At 35.9% G+C, this 11,655-nt stretch overlaps 1 non-coding gene across 1 annotated transcript; it reads left to right on the forward strand.

Moving 5' to 3' along the window:
* Nucleotides 1–5,952: 5,952 nt before the first annotated feature.
* LOC136228403 (small nucleolar RNA R71) lies at nt 5,953–6,059 on the forward strand. The gene has a single exon (XR_010688719.1). It is a non-coding gene; the product is annotated as a small nucleolar RNA R71 (small nucleolar RNA).
* Nucleotides 6,060–11,655: the final 5,596 nt, after the last annotated feature.

Below are 11,655 nucleotides of genomic sequence, written 5' to 3' on the forward strand. Positions count from 1 at the left end.
TTCCCTTGGCTCCTAAAATTATTCCACAAATAATGTTGGCGAACCCAATCTTCCGTTTCTTCGAACGGGAAGCAGCAACTAACCCCTCCATTAGAATCTTCGGGAGTTCACTGAGTTGCCTTGGAAAATGTCGCCCAACACATAAAGATCAGTATCTTTCACAATATTGCTACTGACTCGACCAAAAAGGCTGTGACAGAGGAATTTATGCAGATATAGCATGTAATTAGAATTAATGGATTTGTTGAAGGCAAGACGTGGATTGAATCGCCAAAATCCTGTTAACATCCTCCATATATCCCTAGAAGTCATATCCCTTCCAGGATGGTGCTGAGTTATGTCTCGGGGTGGAAATCCAAACCAATTATGTAGTTCTGGATATCCAAAAGTGAATACCTCCCCCTCACAACGAAAACTGAGACGAACACATCTCTTGTTGACGAACCTAACGGTGGAGAAAAATTCCAGAACCCAATTTCCAATAATAGGAAATTTCATAGAAACAAATTTTGTCCAACCCAAATTAGTCAGATAGCGATCAATGTCTTCGCTTATCCCGAGTTCCTCGTTCAGAAACTCGTCCAGATACATCATGCCAAAGAATTGAGCATATCTGAATTGTAGAAAGTGTTTCCCCTTGTCATGGTTATAAATGAGAAACCATGCACCATAACGATCGGAGATATCAACTTTCCCGCTTTGAGCAGAAGTGTGCTTTTGAACATTTTTCAAAGACTTAGTCATGTCTGTGAGAGAAAAGAAAATGAAGTCTGTAGGATTTGAGAATTTTAGAAAGAAAGTCAGAAAGATAAACTGAAATGATTGAAGTCTGATCCTACAGGAATATATAAGACCTATAAGTGAAAGGTTGTGTCTGTTAAAAAGAAAAAGGTGCCAAAGTGATACCTCTTTGATTCAACTGACAAAAATTGCAAGAAAGAAGACTGTAATCCCTTACAGTTATTTCAAATGCAAAAAAAAAAAAAACAGAAAATCTCAACTGAGATTTTCGGAATCTCAACTGAGATTTTCGGAATCTGAAACATGGAAAATCTCAACTTAGATTTCTGCATATTTAATTTCTCAATAACACTTAAAACTTAATGAAACTTTCAAAACATGACTAAATTAAAATTTTAATGTTAACAAAACTCATTTGTACACAAAAATATATATAAAAATAAAAATAAAAATTAAAGTAAATAAATTAAAAATAAAAATAAATAAATTAAAAAGAAAAAGAATAAGAATGATGAACATAAAACAAGACAAAACTATAAATTAAAAACATGAAAACTAAATAAATTAATTTTCGTAGAATTTATCCACGGATTCAATTGCTTGAATTGGAGCTCCGTCGAAATAAATCTTGCAACGATTACCATTAACCTTAAATCGATCGCCATTAGACTTTTCTAGCTCCAAAGTTCCGTAATCAAATGTTTTAACAACAAAAAATGGTCCAGCCCATCTAGATTTTAGCTTACCTGGAAATAACTTTAATCTCGAATTAAAATGTAAGACTTTATCCCCAACATTAAAGTTTTTAATTTTGATTTTGGCATCATGCCACTTTTTAATTTTTTCCTTATAAATTCTTGCATTTTCGTAGGAAAAATAGCGTAATTCATCCAACTCGTTTAAGTCGAACAAACGCTTTTTCCCTGCGCTTTGCAAATCATAATTAAGGGTTCTTATAGCCCAATATGCTTTATGTTCTAATTCAATCGGCAAATGACAAGCTTTACCATAGACTAATCTATAAGGTGTCATTCCGATAGGTGTTTTAAATGCAGTACGGTATGCCCATAATGCATCATTAAGTTTATGTGCCCAGTCTCTTCTAAAAGACAAAACTATTTTCTCAAGTATCCATTTGAGTTCTCTATTTGAAATTTCTGCCTGACCATTCGTTTGAGGATGGTATTGTGTATAGATACGGTGGTGTACTCCGTATTTTTTCATAAGTGACTCAAAAGCTCTATTTACGAAATGAGTACCACCGTCACTTACCATAACTCTAGGAACTCCAAATCGACAGAATATTGAATTTAAAAACTTAACAACTACTTTAGAATCATTTGTCGGGGTTGCAATTGCTTCAACCCACTTTGAAACATAATCTACGACTACTAATATATAATTTTTGCCAAAAGAAGGAGGAAAAGGACCCATGAAATCAATTCCCCATACGTCGAAGATTTCAACTTCCAATATGTTCGTAAGAGGCATCTCATCTTTCCTTCCTATATTCCCTGTTCTTTGACATTTATCACAGCGGGTAATAAATGAACGGACATCTTTAAACAGAGTAGGCCAAAAGAATCCGCATTCAAGTATTCTAGCTGCTGTTTTGCTTACGCTATTATGACCTCCGTAAGCGCTAGCATGACATTCTAACATTATAAAGTCATATTCAAACTCACTAACATATCTCCTAAGTATTCCATCGCCGCATGTTTTGAACAAGAATGGATCTTCCCAAAAATATTTCTTAGCTTCTGAAAAGAATTTCTTCTTTTGCTGAGAAGTCAATCCATCTGGCACAACATATGCAGCTAAGTAATTGGCAATGTCCGCGTACCATGGAGCTATGACACTTTGTACTTGCATGAGATGTTCATCGGGGAAATCATCTCGAATGCCTGATGTTTCACCGATGGGACCGTTTTCATCCTCAAGTCTTGATAGATGATCGGCGACCAGGTTTTCTACTCCTTTTTTGTCTTTAATCTCAATGTCAAATTCTTGCAATAGTAAAACCCATCTAATAAGACGTGGTTTTGCATCTTTCTTAGCAAATAAATATCGTAAAGTTGCATGATCTGTATAAATGATGACTTTAGAACCTAACAAATAAGATCGGAACTTATCACATGAAAAAACTACTGCTCACATTTCTTTTTCAGTTGTGGTGTAATTTAACTGTGCACCGGACAATGTGTGACTCGCATAATATATAACATGAAGTTTCTTATCCTTCCTTTGACCTAATACACATCCTACAGCTAAGTCACTCGCATCACACATAATTTCGAAAGGTAGATTCCAATCGGGTTTCGATATTATAGGTGTACTGACTAAAGCTGTTTTCAAAGTATTGAAAGCTTGTAAACAATCTTTATTAAAATCAAAAGTTGAATCTTTCATAAGCAAATTAGTAAGTGGTTTGGAGATTACAGAAAAGTTCTTTATAAACCTTCTGTAAAAACCTGCATGACCTAAAAATGATCTTACTCCCTTAACAGTGGTTGGTGGGGGTAATTTTTCTATAACTGAAGTCTTTGCTCTGTCCACTTCTAAACCTTTTTCAGATATCTTATGACCTAGAACAATTCCTTCGTCTACCATGAAATGACATTTTTCCCAATTTAATACTAAATTCGTTTCCTCACATCTAGACAATACTTTATCTAAGTTCTGTAAACATGCATCGAAAGAATCTCCATAAACTGAAAAATCATCCATGAAAACTTCCAGATTATGTCTTCAATGAAGTCATTAAATATTGTTGTCATACATCGTTGAAATGTTGCTGGTGCATTACATAGACCAAAAGGCATTCTCCTATATGCAAATGTTCCGTAAGGACACGTGAAGGTTGTTTTGTCTTGGTCATCCGGGTAAATGTAAATTTGAAAGAATCCGGAATAACCGTCTAGGAAACAATAAAATGCATGACCGGCTATCCTTTCGATCATTTGATCAATGAAAGGTAGAGGAAAATGATCTTTCCTAGTTGCTTTGTTTAGGTTCCTATAGTCTATACAAACCCTCCAACCGGTGGTGGTTCGTGTAGGTATCAGTTCACCTTCATCATTTCTTACAACAGTTATACCTCCTTTTTTGGGTACACAATGGATTGGACTAACCCATTCACTATCCGAGATCGGATAAATGATTCCATTGTCTAAAAGTTTAGTAATCTCATTTTTGACTACTTCTTTCATGTTCGGATTTAAGCGTCTTTGCCTATCCGCTTTAGGTGGCTTATCCTCTTCTAAGTGAATTCTATGCATTACTATACTAGGATTTATTCCTTTTAAGTCTGAAATTTGCCATCCCATACTTCCTATCCTATTTCTAACAACTTCTTTCAATTTTTCTTCTTGATCGTTTGTTAATTTGTTAGAAATAATTATAGGTAGAGAATCAGATTCGCCTAAGAAAGCGTACCTCAAATGACTGGGTAACTCTTTAAGTTCTAATTTAGGGGGTGTTACAATTGAAGGCGGAACTGGTCCATCTTCTCGAATCAAAGGCTCTGGGTCCTTATCTTCTAATTCCTCACAAATTATAGGTTCAATTATTTCTTCACTCTGAATAACATCATTGACACATTCCTCAACTAAATCAAGTTTCATACAAGCGAATTCCTCCATAGGGTATTTCATCGCTTTGTTCATATTAAACTCGACCTTATCTTCTCATATCCTTAAAACTACCTTCCCTTCCGACACATCTACTAGAGCGCGTCCCGTGTTCATAAACGGTCTACCAAAAATTAAAGGGCAATTTATATCATATGCAAAGTCTAATATAACAAAATCGGTAGGAAAAATAAATTTATCGACTTTGACTAAAACATCTTCAATTATACCATATGGCCTCTTAGTGGTTTGATCCGCTAATTGCAAAACCATATTGGTACGTTTGATATCTTCTTCTAAACCTAACTTGTTAAAAATAGACAATGGCATTAAGTTTATACTTGCTCCTAAATCACAAAGACAACTTGGGAATTCAATATCTCCCAATTTACACGGAATAGTAAAACATCCGAGATCTTTGAGTTTAGTGGGCGAATTACTTGATACTATTGAACTACAGTTTTCAGTTAACGAAATGGATGAAATTCCTTCCCAACTGATTTTCTTCGAAATCAAATCCTTTAAAAACTTACCATAGTTAGGAATTTGTGTGATTGCATCCATAAATGTCAAATTGATGTGCAAATTTTTAAGTTTATCCAAAAACGTTAGAAGTTGTTTATCATAGTCCTTATTTCGGACTTTGTGCGGAAAAGGTGGCTTGGGTACAAAAGTTTTGGTACTTGTGTCAAATGGTGAACTATTTGTGTTTAAGATATCTTCTTTGGACTTTGGTAAATCAGTTCCTGGTAATGTTGCATCTTTGGGCATTTCAGGCCCTTGATAATTTTTTCCTGAACGAAGAGTAATAGCTTTCACCTGCTCTTTCGGATTTTCTTCCGTATGGCTGGGAAGACTTCCCTCTTTTCGGGATGGAATTGATTTAGCAAGTTGACCAATTTGAACCTCCAAATTATGGATGCTAGATGAGTGGTTTTTAATAAGCTGATCGAATTTACTTTCGATCCGTTTAAAACCATCGTCGTGATTACTTATTTTTCCACTGATAGCATCTATAAACTTGTCGATTTTAGAAGATAAAGTGCTAATCGTATCTCTTGACTGATTTTGATAATTAGTGGTACGATTTTGATTAGCACTTGTATTATTGTTATTGTTATCTTTCCAGTTAAAGTTAGGATGATTCCTCCATCCAGCATTATAGGTATTAGAATAAGGATTATTAGTTTGGTTTTGCCCTTGGACAAAATTTACCTGTTCGATCTCACTCATATTTTCGTAATCCACATCCGTTTGGATTGGATTACCATTGGTATCACGTGGTGCCACAAATTTGTCAATTTTGTGCGATAACGCAGAAAATTGGGCTTGTAGCATCGCGACTGGATCAAGTTCAACTATACCTTTAACTGATGATGTGGTTGAGGATGATGGTTTTTCCCCCGGCATATGTCCATGTTCTGCGGGCCACATACTGTTGTTGATTGCCATTTCCTCCAAAAGTTTTATCGCTTGGGCTGATGTTTTCTTCATAAATAGCCCTCCCGACATAGCATCTAATGAACCCCTAGTTGTAGGATTTAGTCCATTGTAAAATGTTTGCATTAAAAGTTCAGCGGGTAATTGGTGGTGTGGGCATAAACGTTGAAGTTCTTTAAAACGTTCCCAAGTTTCATAAAGAGTCTCATTATCATTTTGAGAAAAAGATGTTAACTCTTTTATGAATCTTGCGGTTTTTGCTAAAGGAAAATATTTAGATAAAAACGCTTGGGCTAATTGTTCCCAAGTGGCAAAAGTTGCGGCTGGCATAGAAGTTAACCATTCTTTGGCTCGATCCTTCAAAGTGAAAGGAAAGAGGCGAGTTTGATTGCTTCTGCAGTCACATCTGGGATTTTAAAAGTGTCACAAATTTCAAGGAAATTTGTTAAGTGGGTGTTAGGATTTTCGTTAGGTAACCCGTAAAATGTTACATTATTTTGCAACATATTAAGCAAAGCTGGCTTAATTTCAAATTGATTTGCGGTGATTCTGGGTCTAACGATACTATTGGTCACACCGGCCACACCTGGCCTAGCGTAATCCATAAGTGTTGGTGGGTCTGCCATTTTTTCTGGCTCGGTAAATGTTTTTACTGGGGTCTTATTTTTGTTTTTCTTGTTTTTCTTGTTCTTCCTAATGGTTTTCTCAATTTCTGGGTCTATAGGGTCTGGTACAATGCCTGAACTTCGAGAACTGCGTATGAACCTGAAATCTTGCACGAACCGAAACTACCTACAAAACAAAATTTGAAAAATAGATAATTTAGTAAATGAAAATTATTAAATTATAAGAGTTAAAATAAGTATGTTTAAACCTAGATTCGAAATAAAACACGAAAAATTTAAAATTTTGTCAAAAATTTTGGCGTTCCCCGGCAACGGCGCCAAAAACTTGTTGAGCGATTTCCACAAGTGCACGGTATACGCTTGTAGTAATAAAAGATAACGAACCCACAGGGAACGCTTTTTAACTAAAACTTTATTTAACTCGGTTTTAATCACGTGTTTAGGTTTAATAAAAGAAATACGTTTAATTGATGGAATTGGTTTTGGTAAATTAGGATTAGATAGAAGTATTATATCGAGTTTAGAGAACAGTTCTGTCTTAGGATTTTGATTACAAGACAGATACTTCCGTAATTGGAATAAATAGAAGGTGTAAAACTTATTTTCATAAAGCAAAGAAAGCAACTTTAACTTTGTAAAGATTATAGACATGTAATAATATAAGGATTTATTCAATTAAATGGCTTTGAACCGTAGAAATCCCCCTGATGTTGAGGTGATTCCTACCTTAATCAAACTAGTATTTTATGTCTGATAAGCCGCGATCAGCGATCATGTCATCCATAAAAACTAAATTTGTCAAGTGTTCAACAAAGTTCTTATATGAATAAGATGGAATAGAACGTTTTAATAAAAACACCAATTTATCATTTTGAAAATCATTTTGTCAGAACAATATCAAAATAATCAACAGTAAGAATTTATTGAATAAATAAGTATATCATTAATGAAATGTGAATTTTCACAAGTTAACAGAGAAGTAGAAACTTGGATAGCATTGTAACGAAAACTTTGAGATCCGGGTTGACAATCTTTCTCTCAAACTCCGTAGGTGCGTCAAACCTCATGCGCTTCAGCCGTCAATTCTTCTCGCTGGATCTTCGGAATAGAGACTGCTAGGTCCACTACCAGAATGAAAACTTGTCTCTGATCAACCTTAGAAACTAAACTAATACTGTGTTTATAACTAATCTAATAACAACTTGTGTATAGCAAGTTTGTTTACAGAAATGTAATCTAACTTTCTGATTCTTTTCTGAATCAGAAACTCAACATAATAACTTTCTTCTCTAATTTCTCTAACTTTTTCCAACCTTTTCAATTCTGAAATGGATCACTTATTTATAGTTGTTGAAGGGTTGTAAATGATGGGTCGTGTCTGCTAGTGAAGGGTCGCTTTTATTCGAACGAACAGACGCGTTTTTCCGATTTAAAACATGTGTTTTGTGTGCAGAACAGTTCGCTGTCGTGACTGAGATTCCGAAAATCTCAGTCGCGATAGGGGATATAGGGGCGAGTTGAAGACTTCATCTTTCTCCTGAGCTGGCTTCCGTAAGTCGCGACTGAGATTATGAAAATCTCAGTAGCGACAGAGAGAATTTTCCCTGTCTCTTGACTGCTTTTCGTCCTCCTTGAGCGTTCTTCTGACTGATATGCATTCTCGGTACGTTTTTTAGGTTTTTCCTCCATTTTAGCTCCGTTTTTGCTCCGTTTTCGCTCCTATTTGGATTTAACCAAATAATTAAGTACCTTGCATCAAAGAAGTAAATAAAGACGTAAAAGTATTCTAAATGAATATAATTAGCACGATTTCAATGTAAATTTAACGTATTTATGTATGATATTTTAGGTATATTTTGGGCTTAACAATAAAGATAATAATAATAACCTTATAGGATAATAATAGGAGCAATTTAATCTCATTAAACCTCCTAACTTATTTATCCTTTAATTAATTTAATTCACAATCATAATCTAATTAGAATTGTTAAAAATCAAATTAATTATTTATGTATTTATTATACATAAAATCGCCCCCCTATTTACTGGGCCTTAGTGGACTCAGTTGGGCTTCCATCAATTAATTATCATCTGTTTCACTTTTGGGCTCCAAGTCTTATGTGTGACCCATTAGGTTCTTATTGCTTCTAGCCGTATGCAACCATTAAATTAATTTTTTCAGAATTACATTTAATCTTTGCATAACGGAATGAGTACGCGAAAATGTGATTAGCAAATCCGAAACATTCCCCCAGAGCTATAAGAAGACATGTTAATTCTGTCGTTGACCTTTCCGTATTAGTTACAGTATAATTCGATCCTTTATCAACTACATCCTTGAACTGAATCTTATGAATATGGATAATGTCAAGTCACATATAGCGAGACGTTCGTTTTACTTGTACAGGCCGAGTTAACTCCAATTAGATATGTTAAGTGAAATATGCATTTCAAGTCTTAAGCTATCACCTTGCAAGGATTTAGAGTTAAGTCTTCCTGTGATACCCAACGTCTGTCGTTCACACCTCAGAGTCATCTCTGTTATGGATCGTGTTACAACAGGATCAAAGCATCACATTCCATAATCCAGAATCACTAATTAACATTCCTTTGAGTCTGAGGATTACTTATACCTATTAATACCAATGAGATGAACATGTGACAAGGATAAATCTACCCATTCTGTTATCTCAAGTCAGGTCCCCAATCCTAATGAACTCCCTTTCATTGGATCCATGTAACTGTCCAGATATCTGCATATCTGAAGCTTGTGAGATCAGCTCTCTGTCTCGACAGAAGACATTGTTACATGCAAGTCTCAACAGTGATATGTCAATCCTATTTCTAAACATATTACTTGACTTGGGGTGGTTTTAAGTTTATTAGTTTTTTATAAAGTTTCGTCTCACTTCATACTTGTATGAACACTTTATAATCACTTTAAACAAACTTAGGGATTTCCTTTTATTAGACTTATTTAGTTCTTAAAAGAGGTTGCCTTTATATAGTTTATGAAACCATATCTATTTAAAACAAATGATGTAAAGAACATTTCATTTACATTAAGTTTATATCCTAGAACAATTGTCTATAGGACACTAAACCCCAACATACTCCCACTTGGACTAAAGCCAATTGTTTCTACAACTTATCCCAGTAGAACTTAGATGACGATCATGTACTTTCTGAGCTAAGGGATTTGTCAACGGATCTGCAACGTTGTCCTCAGTAGGTACTCTTTCTATTCTCACATCTCCTCTTGCCACAATCTCTCTTACAATGTGGTATCGCTTCAGGTAATGCTTGGATGCATTATGAGACCGTGGTTCCTTTGCTTGTACAATGGCTCCATTGTTATCACAGTACAGAGTAATGGGATTTACAATGTCATGCACCACACCAAGTTCTGTAATGAACTTCTTAATCCAAACCGCTTCCTTTGCTGCTTCCGCAGCAGCGATGTACTCTGACTCGGTCGTAGAGAAAGCTACGCTTCCCTGCTTGGAACTCTTCCAACTAACCGCGCCCCCATTCAAGATAAACAGGTATCCTGATTGGGATCTAAAATCGTTCTCATTTGTGAGATGACTGGCATCTGAAAATCCTTCTATTTTCAGATCCCCTTCTCCGTACACTAGGAACATGTCTTTAGTCCTTCTCAAGTACTTAAGAATGTTCTTGACGGCATTCCAATGCTCGTCTCTCGGATTACCTTGATAACGACTCGTTATACTTAACGCGAACGCTACGTCAGGTCTAATGCATAGCATAGCATACATAATCGAACCGATTGCGCTGGCGTACGAGATTACAGCCATGCGTTTCTTATCATCTTCGGTTTTAGGACATTGATGATTGCTTAACTTTACTCCATGTACCATGGGTAAGTTACCTCGTTTCGATTCAAGCATGCTAAACCGCTTTAGCACCTTTTCAATGTATGTAGCCTGTGAAAGACCAAGCAGTCTTCTTGATCTATCTCTATAGATCTTTATACCAAGTATATAAGCTGCTTCACCAAGGTCTTTCATGGAGAAATTACCTGATAACCATACTTTCACCGACTGTAGCAGAGCTATATCATTTCCCATTAATAATATATCGTCCATATATAATATTAGAAATGCAACTGAGCTCCCACTTGCTTTCTTGTAAATGCAAGCTTCTTCGCAATTTTGTTCGAAACCAAATTGTTTTATGGTTTCGTCAAAACGCTTGTTCCAGCTTCTAGATGCTTGCTTGAGTCCATAAATGGATCTCTGTAGTTTGCAAACCTTGTTTGCATCCTTTGATATGAAACCTTCAGGCTGCATCATATATACATCCTCAAGCAGGTTTCCAGTTAGGAAAGCTGTTTTCACATCCATTTGCTAAATCTCGTAATCATAGTGAGCGGCAATAGCGAGCATTATTTTGATTGATTTGGACATAGCCACAGGAGAGAAAGTTTCGTCATAATCAATTCCTTGTTTCTGACGATATCCTTTCACTACTAACCTAGCTTTGTAGGTGCTAACCATTCCATCCATGTTAGTCTTCTTTTTGAAGATCCACCTGCACCCTATGGGTTTTAGCCCTTCGGGTGGATCAACCAAAGTCCACACTTGGTTAGTTTACATGGAATACATTTCAGAATTCATGGCCTCGAGCCATTCTTTAGAATCTGGACTGGTGATAGCGCGACGCCTAGTGGTAGAGTTTCTGCGACGAAATGTATATATTATGAGTGCGGATTCTAAATCTATGGATGTGATCTTTATAAATTACTCTTAACTCTACTAGACGCTACGACTACTTAAGGGCAAATGTACCCCGTCGTATCAAGTAATAATCCGGTTAAGACCGGGTATCGAATCCACGGGATTTATAATTACAAGTATTAGACGACTCGGTTTCGTATGTTATTTAAGCGGCGATTACTTTGGGGTAAAGTAAGACACAACTACACACTATCCCTAACTATTGGCGACTCAGATTTGTGTAGCTAAAACCCTATGAAGCGGGATGAATATCGGTAAGTTATAACCATGATAAATAACGACTCTAAATGTATACGGATAATAATTTACTCTTGCAAAGACGACTAAGTGTAGTAGGACCGACCCGTGAAGCACTTAGACTACGTGATTCATAGTCAAGGCATGTCTAATGCGGGGGAATTAGAAACTAGGGCCCGTAAGTTCCGTGGCTTGTCAATTCGTACGGTTTCTGGTTTGTCA

This window comes from Euphorbia lathyris, chromosome 4, assembly GCF_963576675.1.
Source record: "Euphorbia lathyris chromosome 4, ddEupLath1.1, whole genome shotgun sequence".
NCBI lineage: Eukaryota > Viridiplantae > Streptophyta > Magnoliopsida > Malpighiales > Euphorbiaceae > Euphorbia > Euphorbia lathyris.